Source organism: Nelumbo lutea, chromosome 1, assembly GCF_056320005.1.
Source record: "Nelumbo lutea isolate HS-2025 chromosome 1, American lotus-T2T, whole genome shotgun sequence".
Taxonomy (NCBI): domain Eukaryota; kingdom Viridiplantae; phylum Streptophyta; class Magnoliopsida; order Proteales; family Nelumbonaceae; genus Nelumbo; species Nelumbo lutea.
Window position 1 is genome coordinate 45,861,812 of NC_142684.1, and position 21,785 is coordinate 45,883,596.

At 40.9% G+C, this 21,785-nt stretch overlaps 1 pseudogene across 1 annotated transcript; it reads left to right on the top strand.

Moving 5' to 3' along the window:
• Positions 1 to 4,328: 4,328 nt before the first annotated feature.
• On the top strand, positions 4,329 to 15,755 carry LOC148874507 (strychnine-10-hydroxylase pseudogene; annotated as a pseudogene). Its single transcript, XR_016104396.1, has 3 exons — positions 4,329 to 4,441; positions 14,825 to 15,143; positions 15,216 to 15,755. The product of XR_016104396.1 is annotated as a strychnine-10-hydroxylase pseudogene (transcript).
• Positions 15,756 to 21,785: the final 6,030 nt, after the last annotated feature.

Consider the following 21,785-nt stretch of genomic DNA (forward strand, 5'->3'; position numbering starts at 1 on the left):
AGAAGCGACCGGACCATATCCAATAAGGTCCTATTCCTCCTCTCTAAAACACAGTTAAGTTGTGGTGTAGCAGGAGGAGCTAATTGTGATACTATCCCATTGTCCTTTAAGTAGTCCCTGAATTTGTCAGAGAGATACTCGCCACCTCGATCTGATCGAAGGGCCTTATCTAAACTCTTTGAACTTTTCAAAGGATTCAGACTTGTGTCTCATTAGGTACACATAACCATATCGTGAAAAATCATCTGTGAAGGTGATGAAATACCCGTGTTGATTCCGTGTTCTAACACTCAGGGGACCACATACATCAGTATGTATTAGGTCAAGTGTGCCTATACATCTTTCAAGCTTACCGTTAAATGGCCGTTTCGTTATCTTGCCTTGTAGGCAAGGCTCACAGGTGGGAGGATCTTCTACAGTTAGAAAATCCAAAGGACCATCTTTTACGAACCTTGTGATTTGGTTAACATCGTTGTGGCCAAGTCGGTAATGCCACAGGCACGTGGGATTAATTGTATCACGGGCTCTCTTCTTGGGGATTTCAGTCAACGTAGTTTCGGTTATGTTAGTTTCTAGAGAATGATGTAGAACATAGAGACCGTTCTCCAGCTCCCCGTATGCGATGAATCTGTTATTTCTTTTAATAGTAATCGTATTACTAAAGAAGACAAAATAACCATCTGCACACAGTTTTGAGACAGGAATCAAATTTCTCCTTAAATTTTGTACATAAAGACAATCTTTTAGTACAATTGTTCTTTCTCTAAAAAATAATTCCACGGTTCCTATGGCCGCGGCTGCAATAGTTGCAGTAGTCCCCAAGTAGAGTGTGACTTCTCCTTCACTCAGCCTTCTACTTACCTTGAACCCCTGTAGTGAGTTACACACATGAGTTGAAGCCACAGAGCCAATACACCAGGATGCAGAAGCTACCAATAAATTGGTTTCTATAACACAAGTTTCAAAATTACCTTTCTTCGATTCCAGGTAGGCAGCACAATTCATTTTCCAGTGGCCAGTCTTCTTACAGAAGTGATAGGCATCTGATGTTTTGTCTTTCTTCTACTTCTTAGGTTTGGCAGCCTTCTTCTGGGGCTTTCTCTTTGCCTTCCTTTTCTTGCCCAACTTGCCAGTTTCAACAAGCATGACAATGGGCTTATCCTTTTTAATAAATTCTTCGGCCCTCTACAACATATTGCTTAGTTCTTGCAAGCTGACATTCAGCTTGTTCATTTTGTAGTTCATGATGAATGGATTAAAGGACGGAGGCAGAGAGTTGAGAATAGCATTGATCTGTGTTACTAGATCCAGCCCGGATCCAAGAGCCTCCAGTTTGTTGATATAACCCATCATCTAGAGACAATGGTCGTGAACTTGTTGGCTCTCGGACATCTGCGCGGTCATGAATTTGTTGGCTCTTGGTTCTGTATGTAGATGACATTTCTACTCATTGGGAATGATGTAGGAATGCTGACTACGGTGAAAGTATGGCTTTCATAGTAATTCTCCATGAAAGATCTTGGAGAAGCCTCCTATATACGAGGCCTTCGACTCTATAGAGATAGATCGAAGCGGATAATAGGATTATCCCAATCTGCCTACATTGACAAAATAGTCAAAAGATACAGCATGAAAAACTCCAAGAAAGGAAATGTTCCTTTCAAGCACGGAGTCACTCTCTCCAAGAAGATGTCTCCCAAGACTTCTGAGGAGATTGATGGCATGAAAGACATTCCCTATGCCTCTGCTGTAGGGAGCATCATGTATGCCATGTTGTGCACTCATCCTAACATTGCTCAGGTAGTGAGTGTAGTAAGCAGATTTCAGGCCAACCCAGGGCAGGAGCACTGGACTGTTGTGAAAAACATACTTAAGTACCTTCAAAAGACAAAAGAGTTTTGTATAGTATTCAGTGGTAGTTCACTACAGATCCAAGGGTATACAGATAGGATCGTGTGCCGTTTGCTGGAAAAACAACAAACAGGGGTCCACTACAGACTCCACGACTGAGGCCGAGTACATTGCCGCAAATGAGGCTGCCAAAGAAGCTGTGTGGATGAAGAAGTTCGTTTACGAGTTGGGAGTAGTTCCGTCCAGCACATCACCCATCCCATTGTTGTGTGACAACAATGGAGCTATTGCCCAGGCTAAGGAGCCATGAGCCCACTCGAAGTCGAAGCACATCGAGAGGAAGTACCATGCGCCGTACGTGAAGTGGCCACCCCAGCTGAGAGGAGATTCGAATGTTAGAAATAAAAATTTGTATTGTCATTTTCCTAAAGATCATGGTCATAGTACTAAAAACTGTAAAAACCTCTACGATGAGATAGAAGAACTCATCAGTCGTGGATATTTAAGAAATTTTGTACAAAATGATAATAAAACAGGGCAGTAGGGGAAGCAAGGTAGAGATGCTCCCAAGTCTAGCAACAGGCAAGGTGACCAACTACAGAGGCAGCCACCTGAAGAAAGGCCAGTTCGGGGAATGACCCAAATGATCACTGGCGGATCAATCATCGCAGGTTGCACCTCGACCGTGGCACGGACCTCGGCTCGTGAGATCGAAAGAGAAGAGCGGAGTCTCCCGAAGCGGCCAAAGATAGAGGAACCAATCTTCTTCACTAAGGATGACGTGCACGGAGTCTAGTACCCCCATGATGACATTCTCGTTGTAAAGATAAGAATCAATGATTTCGAGGTGAAGCATGTCCTTGTTGACACTAGTAGTTCGACAGACATACTCTTCAAGCCCGCTTTCGACAAGCTTCAGCTTCAGGAGAGCGATCTGAAACCCGCGAACACTCCCTTGGTGGGCTTTAGCGAAGAGGAAGTCAGGCCCCTGGGGAGAGTCATCGTATCAGTGGAGGTCGGCACCTGGCCTAACTTAGTGAGGCTCGAGCACATCTTTTTGGTGGTCACGACTTCCTCCCTATACAATGCCATAATAAATCAGCCCATCACCAATACTTTGTGCGCGGTGGTTTCCACCTATTATCTGTCCATGAAGTTCCCCACGGACTTCGGAGACGGGGTAGCGCAAGTTGATTAGCTCGAGTCACGCAAATGCTACGTTGCCGCCCTCAAAAGGAAAGCCAAAGCAGCATATGAGCTCGAGCTGGAGCGACCTGTAGAGTATCATGAAGAGCGAGCTACACCCATAGAAGAGACGGTCTCTATGCCCACTTCGACAGAGGATTCAACTCAGACTCTCCAGATCAGTGCCTCGGTTGAGGAGCCTCTGCGATCTTAGCTGGTAAGTTTCTTACTTCAAAATTTAGATATTTTTGCATGGTCTACAACCGAAATGCCCGACATAGATCCTAAAATCATTACTCACAAACTAAACACTGATCCTGTACTTAGGCTCGTTAGACAGAAGAAACGCAACCTAGCCCCAGAGCATTGGTTAGCAGTTGATGAGGAGGTCGGGAAGCTTCTCACAGCCAATTTTTTTAGGGAAGTCCATTACCCGAGCTGGGTAGCCAACCCTGTTCTGGTAAAAAAGGCAAACGATAAATGGCACATGTGCATCGATTATACCGACCTGAATTGAACTTTCCCAAAGGACTGTTTCCTACTCCCCAAGATTGACTATTTGGTGGACGCGACCTCAGGGCATGAGTTGCTAAGCTTCTTGGATGCCTATTCGGGCTATAACTATATCAGAATGGACCCTACTGATGAAGAAAAAATGACCTTCATAACTGAGCTCAGCCTGTACTGCTACAAGGTCATGCCCTTCGGATTGAAAAATGCTAGGGCAACATTTCAGAGACTTGTAAACCGACCGTTTGAGCCATTGGTCGGCAAAAAAGTAGAGTGTTATGTAGACGACATGGCCGTCAAAACCCAATTTTCAAATGATTTAATAAAAGATTTGCATTTTGTTTTTGAAATTTTGTGCAAGTTTAATATGAAATTAAACTCGAACAAGTGCATTTTTGGTGTCATCTCGGGTAAATTCTTAGGTTATACCGTTAACCGGTGTGGCATTGAGGCCAACCCTGACAAAATTAAGGCCATCTTAGATATGAAACCACCCTGGAAATTGAAGGAGGTTTAGAGGTTGAACGGCCGTAGATCGCTGCCTACCTTTCTTTAAGGCAATTAAAAGCAGCAAGGGCTTCGAATGGACCGAAGAGTGCTAGCTCGCCTTTGACGAGCTCAAAAGGTACCTCACTAGAGTGTTGACCCGACCCGAGGAGGGAGACATTTTGGAGTTGTACCTCTCTGCAAGTGACGAGGTAGTCAGCTCGGTACTAATAAAAGAGGTAGATCGGGTCCAACAAACCATCTACTTTGTTAGCAAAGTGTTGGAGGAAGCAGAGATGAGGTATCCAGAGATCAAAAAGTTGGCATATGCACTAGATGTTGCAGTTCAGAAACTTTGGCCGTATTTCCAAGTTCATACGATCGTCGTCCTCACTAATAAGCCTCTCAGGCAAGTCTTGCTCAAGCCCGAGGTCTCCGGTAGATTGACAAAGTGGGCCATCGAACTCAGCGAGTATGACATCCAATATAAGCCGTGAACTGCTATCAAGGCCCAAGCCTTTGCCAAATTCATCATAGAATGCACTTTCAGCACCAAGGTCCCTGAGTTGGCCAAGCCCGAGCACAATGAGGCGCCAACTAGCATAGCCTCTCTCCTTGTTAGACAGGACCCGACATGTGATGAGGATCCCTGGATCCTCCATGTGGATGGCACATCAAATCAGTAGGGCAGTGGAGCTGGAATCATTCTATACGGACGAAGCGGTGTGAAATTGGAGTATGCGCTACGCTTCAAGTTCGTTGCATCCAATAATGAAATGGTGTATGAGGCGTTGATGTCCGGGCTGGCCCTAGAAAATGAAGTAAAAACTAAACACATTGTTATCTACAGCAAATCCCATCTCGTGGTCAGCGAGGTCACCAGCGAATACGAAGTTCGCGAGCCAACCATGGTCGCATACTTAGCCAAAGTCAGAGAGGCTCTACTCAACTTCCAGTCATACTTCATCAAATTGATCTCGAGATCCGAGAATGGTGAGGCCGATGCCCTGTCCCGATTGGCCAGCGCAAGCGACAACACCATGAGAACCATGTACATAGAGAACCTGCCTCACCCTAGCATTATCAGGGGGCAGAGGAGGTCTCTCCCATCGTACAAGCAGAGCCGAGCCAAATTGGGAAGGACCCTACCGAGTAAAGCGGGTTCTTGGGGAAGGAAAGCATGAGCTCGAAACCCTAGAAGGGAAGCAAATACCTTGGTCATGGAATATTGTCAACCTAAGGCAATATTACTTGTAATTACCGAGCTGAGTGGACTATAAGTCGCTCCCCTAGCCTAAGGGCAAAAACGCCGAGCTAACAAAGGACCTTGGCACTATAAGACCCAGTTGCCTCTTTGGCATGGGATAACTCCCGGAGAGTGGACTATAAGTCACTCCCCCAACCTAAGGGCCAAAACGCCGAGCTAACAAAGGACCTCGGTAGTATAAGACCCAGTTGCCTCTTCGGCATGGGTGAACTCTTGGAGAGTGGATTATAAGTTGCTCCCCCAACCTAAGGGTTAAAACACCGAGCTAACGAAAGACCTCGACACCGTATAAGACCTAGTCGCCTCATCGACAAAGGCTAAGTACTTGTAATGCCTAAGGCGCAGGCAGCTCGGGTATGAACCTTATGATGCATAGCCCGCCCTGGCATACAATAGGTTGAACCCATTAGGGACAATCGATGTCAACTTAAGTAACCCGGGTGCAGACAGGTCGGGCATATACCCTACTATGTTGCTCACCTCGGTGTACATAAAATTACCCCTAAGTGTTGGGAGATAGTTTGGGGTGACGATAGTAAAGAAACCTCCATTTTGGGTACTTAGCTTGATAGCTTAATAATTCGGGGTAAAATAATCACTTCGGCAAATAAAGTAAATTGCACAACACTTGGCAAAAAGTGTATTTTCATTACAAAGACATGTTTCATTACAAGAAGTTTGTTACAAAAGAGGGAAGAGAAGAAAGGAAAAACTGAGCTCGTAGGCTCAAAGTACAAAGATCGCCCGAACTACCTGAGGGACTCATCATTCTTGCTCGGCGCCTCCGCAAAAGTGCCAACCTAGTCGATGGTATTAGCCTCTTCAATGTCATCACCCTCTTCCTTAGAGTCTAGGTCTTCGGCAGCTTGGCGGGCTACCTCTCTTGTGATTCATGAGGTGGTGATGGCACTTACATCAAGCTACGGGAACTCGCTCTTTATCAACCACCTACTCAGCTTGAAGCCTTTATGGTAGGCCTCCACCAACACCCCATTGAACTCCTCCGATTTGACGTAGTCTTGGACAGCCTTGAATTTGGTCTCGTCCATGGCCTGGAGGAGGATATCAGTTCGCTCCTTGACATCGACTTCGAGGTTCACTACCTGACGCTCTAGAGTCCCCTTATTTGCCACAAGGTTTTCCACCTTGTGTAGCAGGTCCTCCTTCTCGCGCAGTCACTCCTCCTTCTCCGATGTCAACGCCTGGATGTAGTTTTTATGAGCTATGGCATCTCTCTCCAACTGGTGGATTTGACCACGAGCTAACTTTAGATCAGTGTGAGCCGTGCGGGCAGAGTCTTCGGCAACCAGAGCTTGCTTCAAGTGCCTCTCGGATTGGAGAGTCAGGGCATGCACAACGGAGTTCACCTGCCAAGAGAATGCCAGTTAGCACCAGTAAGGCAACAATAGCAGAAGTTGAAGTACAACAAGATTTACCACCATAGAGTGGATAGCTGCTCAAGCTCCGAGCTGAGCAGGCGATAGCTCGGCCCATTCAGAGACCTCCTCGACACACACAACTCCTTTCACATAGCTACGAGCTGAAAATGAGCTAAAAAAGGAGAAGCGAACTACGAACTGAAAAGGAGAGACTAAGGAGACTCACCAAGGGAAGACTGACGAACTGGAAAACCCGAGCTGAGGAACTTAGCTGCGACCTCAAGATGAACGATGGTGAACTTATGGCGGAGAAAATGACTGGCCTAGCATAGTGAGGCTCAAGATCAACCCCGCGAATACCCCCTTGGTGGGCTTCAGCGAAGAGGAATTCAGGCCCCTGGGGAGAGTCCTCACATCAGAGGAGGTCGACACCTAGCCTAGCATAGTGAGGCTCGAGCACAGCTTTTTGGTGGTTGCGACTCCCTCCCCGTACAATGCCATAATAAGTCGGCCCATCACCCATGCAATGCACGCAGTGGTTTCAACCTATTATTTGGCCATGAAGTTCCCCACGGACTTTGGAGTCGGGGTAGCGCGAGGTGATCAGCTCGAGTCACGCAAATGCTACGTCACCGCCCTCAAAGTGAAAGCCAAAGCAATAGATGACCTCGAGCTAGAGCGACCCGCTGAGTATCATTAAGAGCGAGCTACACCCATAGAAGAGACGGTCTCTGTGCCCACTTTGATAGAGGATTCAACTCGGACTCTCTAGATCGGCACTTCGGTTGAGGAGCCTCTGCAATCTCAGCTGGTAAGTTTCTTACTTCAAAATTTAGATATTTTTCCATGGTCTGTGGCCGAGATGCCCGGCATAGACTCTAAAATCATCACTCACAAACTGAACACTGATCCTTTAGTTAGGCCCGTTAGACAGAAGAAACACAATGTAGCCCCAGAGCGTTGGAGAGCAGTTGACGAGGAGGTCGGGCAGCTTCTCGTAGCCAATTTTATTAGGGAAGGCCATTACACAAGCTGGGTAGCCAACCCCATTCTGGTAAAAAAGGCTAATGGTAAATGGTGCATGTGCGTCGATTATACCGACCTGAACCGAGCTTGCCCGAAGGACTACTTCCTACTCCCAAAGATTAACCGTTTGGTGGATGTGACCTCAGGGCATGAGTTGTTGAGCTTCTTAGATGCCTATTCAGGCTATAACCATATCAGAATGGACCTTGCTGATGAAGAAAAAATGGTCTTCATAACCGAGCTCGGCCTGTACTTGAAGGGATAGGAAATCCATCACATGGATGCCCAAATATTGCGGAATAAGGGGGCGAATTTCAAAAATTTTTCTCTCCCTTCAACTGGGAATCGAATTCCTTATTTAGAAAATCATACAAGGATCATTCTTGAACCATAAACTAAACCAAATCTGAACCAAAAGGAGTAGGGAGAGATAATACCTGATACAGAGAAATAATATCTCTCAATGGAGGTGTTCACACCCAAGGTAGGATCCAAAATCTGCTCCCACTGAAGATGGCATAGTGCAGGGTGGAGCAGAATCAGTAGTGTTCTTCCAAAAGAACTTGATCCTTCTCAAGAATCACCTGGACGACTTGTGAATACAACTCCCACCAATCTTTTCTCCAAAAGATTGGAATCAAGATCCAATCTTGATTTCTCCCAAGAACTGGAGATCGAACTGCTGTAGGCGGCGGCTGCAGGAAGGAGGCAGCAAGAGAGTATTTGCAGGCAGAATTCTCTCTTCTGTGATTTCAGCTCTAAAGACAAGACTATTGCCAGTGGTTGTCTGTTGTGTCTAAAGGCTGCCGCCCGCTCTTCCTTTTATAGGTTTAAAGGGATCAGCTCCTAATCACATTAGGAGTTGCTAACCCAAATCATATCTGGATTAGAAGTCCCTTTAAGATAAGGGATAATCCTTATCTTATCTGTAGTTTAGATCAGCCATCTCCTAATCTAATTAGGAAGTTTCCAGATCTAAATCTCATTTAGATCTTGGACTCTCTGAGTGGATAGGGTGTGGGCCCAATCCTATTAGCTGATCTTATCTCAGAATTCGCCCCTTAAGTGACTAATTAGATTAGCCCAGCTCGAAATGGGCTTAAGGCCCATTTAAGGTTATGTATTCATTTGGCCTTCCAAACTACAGCCCAGTTGGACTTCCTTGTATGGCATGGCACCCAAACATTGATCTACACATCAGCCACATGGGTTTAGCCCAACCTTTGTTACAAGGTCTGGCCGAATACACTATTATGCACCCCCTGAAAACATCTCATGGTCTCTATAGGCCCAACACATACCGTAAGTGGTCCTTGGCCCAAGCCACCTTGTAACACCCAGGGACTGTGGGCAGATGCAAGATTAGCCCATCATGTATTATCCTCAATGGTCTTACACTTAACCTCTCAGCCCATAATGATCATACACTCCCCGACAAGAGAGGACCTCTCCCTCGGCTGCAAGGAACAGTGTTGCACTCTCTCAAGTATGGATCCCAGGAATTAAAACCTTTTGCAAATTATTTCAAAACCATAATTTATATAGTTTTATATTTCATATAAAATATATTTTGCAAAACAAATCTCAACAATTGAAATCGGTTGCCGGCAGTCTTGGTTTCCATTAGTGAGAGTGTCCGACAAAGGGGCTGATCCTGTCACTATGATCACCCACTTAGATGAATTCTTAGACTGTCCCAACATACCCAGGTTTTGACCCCCGCTAAGGATCTCACTGATTGGTACATCAAAAATAGCCCAATCCGACACCTAGTGCAGTATCATAATCGAGTCTAGGGGTCGGGTGTAACTTTCCAATTTTGCCCATCAATCTCCAAGGTCCAGGGCAATACTGGAAATCTGGTTCAGTTCAAAGATTCAATTAATCCTACACTTTATGTGCCTAGGGTCTCACCCCAGTAGCTGAGACAAGCCACCCCAACCGACTTGGTGGCACCATAGTGTCAGCCTTGTCAAGATAGGTCTCCCCAGACAGACCCACTGGCTATGAACATTCTAAACTAACACGAGTCTCATTAAGTGTCCAGTTTAAGGGTATTACACAGAAATATACCAAGGGAACATGCATCAAATATGCACTTTTATTCATTTACAATGAACTCATAAAGTACATCATTTTGATTGAAGCTAAGGGCATACAAAACTGTCTAACAGTACTGCTACAAGGTCATGCCCTTTGGACTAAAAAATGTCGGGGCAACATTTCAGAGACTTGTAAACCAACTGTTTGAGCCGTTGATCAACAAAAAAGTAGATTGTTATGTAGACGACATGGTCATCAAAACCCAACTTTCAAATGCTTTAATAAAAGATTTTCATTCTATTTTTAAAATTTTGTGCAAGTTTAATATGAAATTAAACCCGAACAAGTGCGTTTTCGGTGTCATCTCAGGTAAATTCTTAGGTTACATCGGTAACCGGCATGGCATTGTGGCCAACCCTGACAAAATTAAGGCCATCTTAGATATGAGACCACCCCGAAAATGAAGGAAGTTTAGAGGTTGAATGGCCGCATTGCCACTTTGAGCTGCTTCATGTCCAAATCAGCAGATCACTGCCTGCCTTTCTTTAAGGCAATTAAAAGAAGCAAGGGCTTTAAATGGACCGAAGAGTGTCAGCTCGCCTTTAACGATCTAAAAAGGTACCTCAGTAGCGTCTTGGTGTTGACCCGACCCGAGGAGGGAGACATTTTGGAGTTGTACCTCTCCGCGAGTGACGAGATAGTTAGCTCGGTACTAATAAAAGAGGTAGATCGGGTCCAATGACCCATCTACTATGTTAGCAAAGTGTTGCAAGAAGTAGAGACGAGGTATCCAGAGATCGAAAAGTTGGTGTACGCGCTAGTTGTTGCAGCTCAGAAACTTTGACCATATTTCCAAGTTCATATGATCGCCGTCCTCACCAATAAGCCTCTGAGGCAAGTCTTGCTCAAGCCCTAGTCTCTGGGAGATTGAAAAAGTGGGCCATCGAACTCAGCGAGTACGACATCCAGTATAAGCCACAAACTGCAATCAAGGCCCAAGCCTTAGCCGACTTCATCGCATAATGCACTTTCATCACCGAGGTCCCTGAGTTGGCCGAACCCGAGCACAGTGAGGCTCCAACTAGCGCATCCTCTCTTTTGGTTAGACAGGACCCGACCTGGGATGAGGAGCCCTGGATCCTCCATGTGGATGGTTCGTCAAATCAGCAGGGCAGCGGAGCTGGAATCGTTCTGTACAGACTAAGCGGTGTGAAATTGGAGTATGCGCTACACTTCGAGTTTGTTGCGTCCAAGAATGAAATGGAGTACGAGGCGTTGATAGCCGGGCTGACCCTAGCAAATGAAGTAAAATGTAAACACATCGTTATCTACAGTGACTCCCAGCTCGTGGTCAACCAGGTCACTAGTGAATACGAAGCTCGCGAGCCAACCATGGTCACCTAGTTAGCCAAAGTCAGAGAGGCTCTACTCAACTTCCAGTCATACTTCATTAAACAGATCCCGAGATCTGAGAACGTTGAGGTCGATCCCCTATCCCGATTGGCTACCGCAAGCGACAACACCATGAGAACCGTGTACATAGAGAACCTGCCTCGGCCTAGCATTCTCAGGGGGGCAGAGGAGGTCGCTCCTGTCATACAAGCAGAGCCGAGCTGGATTGATCTGCTCGCTAGCTATCTGCTACACGGGACCCTCCCTATAGATCGTAATGCTGCCAGAAGGGTAGAGCGTCAGGTAGCCAAATACGTCATAATAGATGAACGGCTGTACCGAAAATCCTACACGCTCCCTTATCTGCACTACTTGCGACTTTTCAAAGCCGAGCTTGTGTGGCAGATACTTAGGGGGCAAGGCCCTCGCCCAGAAAGCGCTACGACAGGGATATTATTGGCCAACGATGAAGGCAGATGCGATTGAGTTCGGTAGAAAGTGTAACAAATGTCAGAAGCACGCCAACATCCACCACCAGGCCGCTGCTGACCTAAAGTACCTCACCAGCCCATGGCCCTTCACAACGATCACAGCACGGAATGCGTAGAACTTCTTCTAGAAGAATATAGTTTGTCGTTTTGGACTACCCCGAATACTCATCTTTGACAACGGCAAGCAGTTCGAGGACATTAAATTCCAGAACTGGTGCAAAGATATGGGAATACAACAAAATTTTACCTCGGTGGTGCACCCTCAAGCGAATGGCCAAGCGGAGGTCACAAACAGAGCCATTCTCTGCAAACTGAAGGCACGCCTAGACCGAGCTAAGTGACTGTGTGTAGATGAGCTACCCAGTGTACTATGGGCTTATCAAACCACGGTGAAGACCGTGGTGTGAGCCGCGCGGGCTGAGTCTTTAGCAGCCAGAGCTCGTTTCAAGTGCCTCTCGGATTGGAGAGTCAGGGCATGCACAGCAAAGTTCACCTACCAAGAGAATGCCAGTTAGCACTAGTAAGGCAACAATAGCAGAAGTTGAAGTACAATGAGACTTACAACCATAGAGTGGGTAGCTACTCGAGCTCCGAGCTGAGCAAGCGATAGCTTGGCCCATTCAGAGACCTCCTCGGCACACACAACCCCTTTGTCATAGCTAAGAGCTGAAAATGAGCTAAAAAAGGAGAAGCAAACTACGAACTAAAAAGGAGAGACTAAGGAGACTCACCAAGGGAAGACTGACGAACTAGAAAACCCGAGCTGAGGAACTTAGCCGCGACCTCAAGACGAATGATGGTGAACTTATGACAGAGAAAATGACTGGGGTCCCCCCGCCCTATTTATAGTTGCTATGTCCGAGATTCAACGGTTAAGATCAAAGCGATCTAATGGCTCTCAAGAAATCCGGTTGTGCGATCCCTGAGGTGAAATCAGTTTAGCACATTTTTTGACGTCCGCGTGTGAACTATACTCAACCCAGGTTATCCTTGATTGAGTCAAGCAACGAACTGGTCCAACCGATGAACTATTTGATGGGGCGGCCTAGACTTTGAGCCAAATCCACCCATAACGTCGTGAAGTCCCCACACCAGGTCAAGACCCTTGGCTCTGGGAGTGGGGGGCAATTGATGGAGGGTGATTTGGCCCGACCTCATCATAAGAGGGCACGTGGACATGACTCAACATAAGTGACAACTCAGCACAACTAGTCCGCCAAGATCCAGCGTGGCAGCTCGCTACAAGATGACACTCCAATAACCCCGAGCTAAGATTCTTCTAGGTAGGAAGCGCTCCGAGCTAAGATTCTCCCAAGACGGGAATCTCCCGAGCTGAAGGCACTTTGGATTAAGATTCTTCTAGGTATATGAGCTCGGCACCTCGGCACAGGGTAGCTCGGCATAGGGTAGCTCGGTACAAGGTAGCTCGGGGCAGAGCAGCTCGACATATCATAGGAAGATCTCCTGCCTGACAACCGTACCTACCAAATCTGGAGACTGCACCCATGTCTCTCGCCAGGCAGTGTCGTGCCTGCCAACCCTAAGAGGTGTCCCTTGTCTGGTAGGGCTGTACTCTGCAACGGTTACCTGCACCCACCAGTTCAGCCCTGGCAAGTAACGGCTACGGTAGAGAACCAGAGGCGGTTATATCTGATTTGTCAGGTCATCAATATATAAGAGCTCCGACCCCCATGAGCAAAGGTAACTTGCGTGATCTGCACGCTAGCCTTTTCATTTTTGCTCTGCAACTCTCTCTTCCTGCTACTAACTTAAGCATCGGAGTATTCCCGCCGGAAGAGCTCCTCCGGGATCCTTCTTCTTCCTCACAGGTATCTCGTCTGTTGCCAAGTAGGAGCGCAACCACTGCCCACTATGAGTGACCGGATCGCACACCATCAGTCATTATTAATTATTTAGCTTGGATTGTAAGTAGTCATCTTATTAATTAGTTAGATTCATTGTAACTTGTCAATTCATCAGTGGAAGATTGTGTTTTAGCTAGGTTCACCTAATCAGGCTCCACGTGGAATTCTAAAGAAAGCCGAACAAGTAAGAGTGGTGATTGACAGAAATCTATGGCAATGGAACTCATTTAATCCCTAACAAATACAACTATTTGATTGGTGTTTAGTTTTTATTTTTTTATTGTATTTATTTTATACACTAGTAATTAAGCACATGCAATGCACATGATTTTTTTTATATTAATTACTTGAATTTTAAATATACCATAATTAAGATAAAAATTCAAAATTAACAAAAATAATAATATGATTAAAAATAAATTCAAATTTTTGTTATAAATGTGCATGTGTATCACATGTGAAAATTTTAAATTACAATAACAATTATTATTATTATTATTATTATTATTATTATTATTATTATTATCATTATTAAATTTTGTATTCCATTAAGTTTTGCCATGAATAAAAATAAATTTTATTTTAATAATTGTTTTTATTTATTATGATGAATATATAACATTATAAATGTTCCCAAATGTGATAGAATTTTTTACTTTTTCATTGTTTGTGTACTATCTTTTTTAAATATTTATTATCCAATTATGATATCATGAGTTTCTTTGAAAAGTTTGATCATTGACCCACCATCTAAATAAGAAAACCGTTTTACTTTTGAATTTTTTTTAAATTATATATCATCTACATTATATAAATAATTTTTATTAATTATACTTAATTTTTTCTTGACATAATTAATATATAATTTTTTATATATTATTTTGATTACTTGTACTTTTTATTTTTTTTTAAATTTATTATTTAACTATTCGGTTGATCTATTTGAACCAAATCAGTAACCCACAATCCCAAAAAATAATAATTTGATTTCTCATCCTCTATTTTACAACCAAAGATTTACGTGCCCTTGTGTTCAGTAATTATAGGAATCTAATGTAAAGATTGAAAGCTACTGAAAAACAAAAAGAAAAAAACAAACGTAAAGATTGAAAGCTAGCGTAAATTGTCAATATTAAAGTTGGTAGGAATGAGACGCAACCTCAAGAAAGGGACGGCTTTTCTGAATACAGCAGCCCTTTGCTTATCTGAGACACTCATGAGTCCCATCAATCAGCCAACAAAATTGATGGAATTTTTATCCGGATACAAATTTTGTACTCCAATCAGCATTGCATCTATTTATACTGCCTGATGCAATCCCTTTTATAGCTTTGCATCTATGTGTCCACAAATTAACTATGGCGATAAGATAAAACCAGCCAATGGGAAGGAGATGGGGTTATTCATACTGCCTGATGCAATCCCTTTTCTTGGCTGGTTGGATCTGCAGGGTTACAAGAGAGCAATGAAGAGAACAGCCAAAGAACTAGACTGTTTTCTTGATGTATGGTTGCAGGAGCACAAACATAGGATTCTCTCCAGCGATGCCAGAGATGAGAAAGACTTCATGGACATCATGTTGTCCATCCTGGAGGATTCAAAGCTCCCTGATCACAATCTTGGTACCATCATCAAATCAACATGCCTGGTATGCATATTTGATATTAATTAATACCTCTCTCTCTCTCTCATGTGTGTGCGTTGGGTTATTATTTTGCAGAATCTCATCTTGGGTGGTAATGATACTACAGCAGTGACTCTAACCTGGTGTATCTCCTTGCTACTCAACAACCGTCATGCCATGAAAAAGGCCCAAGAGGAGCTGGACATCCAAGTTGGAAGAGAAAGAATTGTGGAGGAATCAGATATTGAGAACCTGAAATACCTTCAAGCCATCATCAAGGAAACATTTCGCCTATACCCAGCTGCTCCACTATCAGCACCACGCATCTCTACCGAGGATTGCACTATAGCTGGCTTCTATGTACTGAGTGGCACACGCCTAATAACAAACATTTGGAAGATTCAAAGGGACCCAGCAGTGTGGATGGACCCATCCAATTTCAATAGGAGCTGATTTACACTCCTTAGAAATAGTAGAGGAGAGTATGGGGGTTTGATACCGCGCAATGCGTGTGCACGCATGTATGCAGTGCAATGAAGTGCTTTAGAGGCGCACTATGCTCGCACTTCGCCGATGGAAAGACAAGATGATCTTCTTTCTAACCACACTAAAATTATACTATCTGATAGAACCAAATCTGCAATCACTTTTTGAACCCACTGACAAAGACTCAGAAAAACTAAAAAAGAAAAGAGCAAAACGAGAAGATGATTCACTTCTGTGCTGAGGATTATGAATTTATTATTGGATATAAAACTTTGTCCTAGTCCTATGCCTCCACCAATTTTCATTTACTGTGATAATGAGGCAATTCTGTCAAGAGCCTACAGTGGTACCTACAATGGTAAGCCTAGACATACAAGTTTGAGACATGAATTTGTTAGGCAACTGATTCAAGATGGAGTCATCACTATAACCTATGTGAGGTCAAGTAAAAACTTGGTTGATCCTCTTACCAAGGGCTTGGCCAGAGAATTGGTAAGAGTGACAACCAAAGAAATGGGATTAAAAACCTTTACTTAGTCACCTGTACTGGTAACCCAACTTGAACTGAAAAACCATCAGTATTGGGTTTAATGGGTAACAACAAGTTATAACAATGTGACTGTTAGCACTGACATTGAGAAATTTCCCATCACAACATAAATAGTGTTGTCCGTTATGATTAAAGGTTGAGTTAAACTCTTAATGAAGTTCTAAAATGTGTCAAATAACAGAACACATAGTGGAACTTCACCTATGTGAACATAGAAGTGGTGCTGCTTCTCATGAGAGTTTGGGTTTGCCTTAGAATTGTTCATGAAACCAAAAAAGAAGCACATGGCCATAACAGTGCCGAGTAAAACTTGAAACTTTTATAGAGACTGAACATTTTTGTGTGTATGGGTGTCTCCAGTCTGTCTTGAGAGTAATTGGTTTAATGTCTTACCACAAATAACTTTGACAAGGTTCTGAGATATCTATACTAACAAAAGGTTTAAGTTGATAAACATCTTTTGTATGCATAACTGTGTCATAGTAATTTGGATTGAGAGAGAACTATGTAATTGATCAATCAATGTGGGGGATTGTTGGATTTTAATCTCATAAGAGATTAAATCCAATGGGTTTGATAGGTCAATTACATGAGAAATTGCACCTACACACTTGTTTGGAAAATTAGCTTATCTCTTACAAAATCCAGATTTGAACTTGTCCCACATTGGAAAATTATAAACTTTGTTTTCAATATTTTAAAAGGAGCTGATTACACTCATTAGAAATAGTAGAGGAGAGTATGGGGGTTTGATATCGTGCAACGCGCGTGCAGGGCAACTTTGGTTTTGGTGCGATTTTGACCATTGATCACCGTTGTTGAGACCAACGGTCATGATTTGATCATGTGTGATCAAGAGGCACAATTCAAAGTTAACAGTCATTAATTGTTAACTATCTTTTGAAATTGTGACTGTTTAAGGTGCCTTCTCTGAACCAACACCTACTTTTTCTTCATACCTCTTCATAAACTATTTAAGGAGCATAAATCAAACTTCAAAAACACACATTTTTGAAATCCACTTTCTCTCTCTCTCTCAGTCCGGTTTGCTACTATCTCACGGAAGGTTTCTTTGGAGATTCTTCAATTTTGTTGGATGCAAATTCTTGTCCAAGGCTTTGTTGTATTTTGGGAACATATTTGCCTGTAACCCAACAGCAAACTCAATGGCACTGAGTAGGGGCAAATAATGTTCTAAAGACAGTGTCTTCAGACACGCCTTCGAGCTTCTCCTCCAAAGTTACAGTGACCCCATTTCCCAAAAGTGATTGTTTCATGTATTTATATATACCAGCCGATATGTACAACTGCATACGTGTATTGATAAGATAAATACGGGTAATGATAAGATAAGGGTATTATACAATAGTGCAATCGGATGGGTTACACATCTACATGTAACAATGCGAGCTGCACTTCCGTCCATGTTGTAACGTAGATGGTTTAAGGTACAAAAAGTAACGAAAAGGAGTGTTAACTCCCGTTACTTATTTCCTCTATATATTTTCAACCCAAAAAATGAAAGGAAATTACTTTTAACTTATCCACTAATGTTTTTATCGCTGATGAGGATCTGTTCTAAAAACGCAAAGAGGAAACAATCTCTGCATTTTTAGAAGACACAATGAACAAGGTGAAATATTGAACAACTAAAAATCTATTCAGTCCAAAAACTTATAGTCTATTGGTTTAAGTGATGTACATAAAATCTATTACAGTAGTTTGCATCTACAACGACTTTAATGGATTGAACACCAGATTATCACCCTTTTTCATAGTTGTTTCCACATTCTAAAATATCATGCCTAATAACTCAAAGTTTTTGAAGAAATGACGAACAAGGGAAACCAAATTTTGAGAAATTGTTATACTAGTTGCAATGACAATAAGATTTTTGTTCTAGGCCTGATTCAATCCATTAATATTACTAGTAATTAAGCATATGTGTTGCACATGAGAAATTTTTCTTCATATTAATTATTTGAATTTTAGATATATCATAGTTAAGATAGAAATTAAAAATTAAAAAAGTAACAATATGATCAAAAATAAAATTAAATATTTATTATTCAAATATGACATTATGGATTTAATTTCTTTTAAAAGTCGGATCATTGACCCACAATCTAGATAATAAAATATCTTTGCTTTTGGATTAGTTTTAAATTAAGGAAAATTATAGTCGGAGCAAGATGTACATTCAAAATTAGGCTACAAGTTGGTTCATAAACCAACATAACTCTCACAACTCGCTCTACATTTCAAATTATAAAAATCCTCACCATGTCATCGGAGTCTTATGTGGTTGTTGCCATCATGGGACTCTTAATTAGACTTGCTCATGGCTCGGGTAGCCCGATGGGCCAGCTCGGCCCAGCCCAATCTAAGTCGGGTTTGGACAAGATTTTAGGCCCATGAGCTCAAGCCTAAAATATTGGGCCCGACTTTTTTTCCAACCAAACTCGGGCTTTCTCAAAAGAGCCTGGCCTGAGCCCGATCCTGGCTTGATAATGTATTATATAATAAAAATATATTTTATATAATAGAAAAACATATATAATACATTTTTCTTTATTTTTCTTCACTTTTTTCAAGTAATAATGAGATCTTTACACCAACTAGAGAACGATAGAGATTAAGGGAGGAGATATTGACCGAGAGGAAGAGTGAGGGAGAAGAATGAGAAAGATTGAGGGAGAACAATAGAGAGAGAGAGAGGAGAGAAGAGAGAGAAATGTTTTTGATTTGGTTACATATTGAAGCTGAAAGGGTGGAAAAGACAGAGAGAGTAGGAGATTGAGAGATGACTGTGAGAGTGAGAGAGAAGGAAGGGAGATCGAGAGATAGATGGAGTGGGAGAGAAATTGAAAACCTATTTTTGGTATAGGTTTTTCGTTGTGTCCGACATGGACTAAGAGTCCTATGTTGGCAACAACCACATAAGCCTCCGATGACATGGTAGGGGTTTTTATAATATGAAATGTAGAGTTGGTTGTCAAAGTTTTGCCGGTTTCTGGACCAACCTGGATCCTAATTTTAAATGTACAACCAACTCTGATTATAATTTTCACTTTAAATTATATATTTCATTTACATTATATAAAATATTTCTTACTTATTAGACTTAATTTTTATTTGTCTATGGTATCATTTAGCTCAAACCACTAACCCACTATTTAAAAATGAAAAATGTTTGATTTTTAGGTTGGCATTAAATTTTGTATTACATTTTCATCATTGATAGAATTATTTCTTATGTATAAAACTTATTTTTGTTCAATTCAATGAATGCACAATATTAGATATGTACCCAATATTTTATTTTGTATAAATATATAACAATAGATATGTACCCAAAATTTTCTCTATCTTTTTTTTTTATTTTTGTGACTCTTTGTATTTTCTATTATTAAAAAATTTATTATTTGACTATGACATCATTTCATTTCTAGGTAGATTTTGAATTTGGCATTCCATTTTCATCATTAATAAAAATACTTCTTACATTTCATAGTTATTTATTTTAATTTTTTATTATATTATTATGGCATTATTTATTAATCCATTTGACTCCGAAATGGTTCAATTGCTTACCCACCACCTTGAGGGAAGAAAATGGTTTTGTTTTCAAATTATTTTTCAAAATATTTATTTCTATACTATTAAAATTAATATTGTGGATTTAATTATAAGAATTTAATGATGAGAAAAATATATCTTAAATATCGGATTTAATGAGAGAGAATAGAAAGATATTTTTATTTCCAATTGATTTTAAATTTTACATTCCATTTTTATCATTAATAAAAATCTTTCTTATTTATCATACTTATTATTGTTTAATGTGTATGCTAAAAATGTTTCCAATTTTTTTAATTTTATTATTTAATTGTGTTAACATGGATTAACCCATTTGACCCGAAATGTTTTAATTTCTTACCACAACGTAGATGAAAACACTTTTTGGTAGGTAGTTTTAAAAGTATAAGCTTTTATGTTATTGGAATTATTAATTTATTAAGTATGGATTTAATTAATAGAATTTAATGATGAGAAGAAACAAAAATGATTTAAGTACATGATTCAACGAACATGAATGCAAGTTAATAACTTAAATGTTGGATTTAATGAGAGAGAATTGAATGCATTGAATATCTTTAAATTACATTTTTTTCAACTCATTTAATATCAAGAACCGATTACCCTATTTGCCCCAATTTTTTATCAAAAAATTTAAATATAGAGGGGTAAATTTTATCCTAAGAATATTATAGAAATATTCTTAAGGCCATTTGTGCTTTTTAAAGTAGTATAGATGTTTTCCACTTTTCATTCCAAATGTTTTATTGTGTTCAACTGTTATTAGTATTTATATTTTTTTAAAAAAGAAAATATTCCTAAAACTCTTGACCCATTCAAAGTCTCACTCAAAATACGAATAGAGAGAAAAAAAAATAGTATGGCCTTCCCTTTAATTTGGAACTTACATTTTTCTTTGTTATTCATTGATAGCAAAAAACGAAGCAAGTGGAATGAATTTTTCTTATTATATTCTTACTGAGTTTTCCCTTCTTTTGTTCTATCTTTCTATGTTTTTCCCCTTTTTATTGATGATTTAAGAATATCAAGCATGACAACCATACTTGAAAATCTACGGTCCGATCTAACATGCAATCTTATTGTATTGGATTGGGGTGATGTTTATGTAATCTGATTGGGTTCAAATTCTGTAATCTGCATATAATTAATAATTTGATCAAATTTGGATTTGGCTGCATCTCATCTGAGTAAACACGAAATCTGATTATATTATATTTTTATTTAAAATTGTAAAATGTATTTTTATATATTATATTATAAATGACTATATATGTATGTTATATATATATATTGAGTATGTTATAGTTAAATTAATTTGTTATATATAAAAATCGAAAAACAATTAACTAATTAATTTTTCTGTATTTTATAAAAGCAATGTGGAGTTAGATAAATTTCCAATCAATTGAAGTCTTTGAGGATTCAAATTCAAATCCAATCAGAGTTTGAATCAGATTTGGATGCAAGTTTTTAAAAATCAAATCGGACTTGAATTTTAATAAATCCGATCCAAATCCAATCCACTTGCAGCCCTAAAGAAAACATTAGTAAAACAATTTGTTAGTTTGATTAAAAATTATTGATTACAATGGCTTTCTACTTCAATGGATTGATTCCACTTAAAACTAAATCATCTTTACACACTATTGTTACCAAGTAACCCATGGTTCATAAATTTGAAAGTGAGCCCTAAAAAGCGAATCCCTTTTCAAAATGGATTTTTTGGCCCTTGTATGTAAATGGATGGAAGTGCAGCCTGCACTGTAACATGTAGATGTGTAGCCTATCTGAACTCTACAATAGTCTGGAAATATAGAGATAAGGGAGAGAAGTAACATGCATGGGCACGTCATGTTACTGGCTAACTCCTCCTCAAGCTGAACGGGGGTTCTGGATGTAAAGCTTGTCCCTAAGAGCACCAAAGCATGTACTAATTGGTAGCTTCGTGAAGACATCAACAACTTGATCTTTACAAGAGATGTAGAGGACTCTAAGGTTCTTCTTGGTAACAGGTCTCGAACAAAATGGAC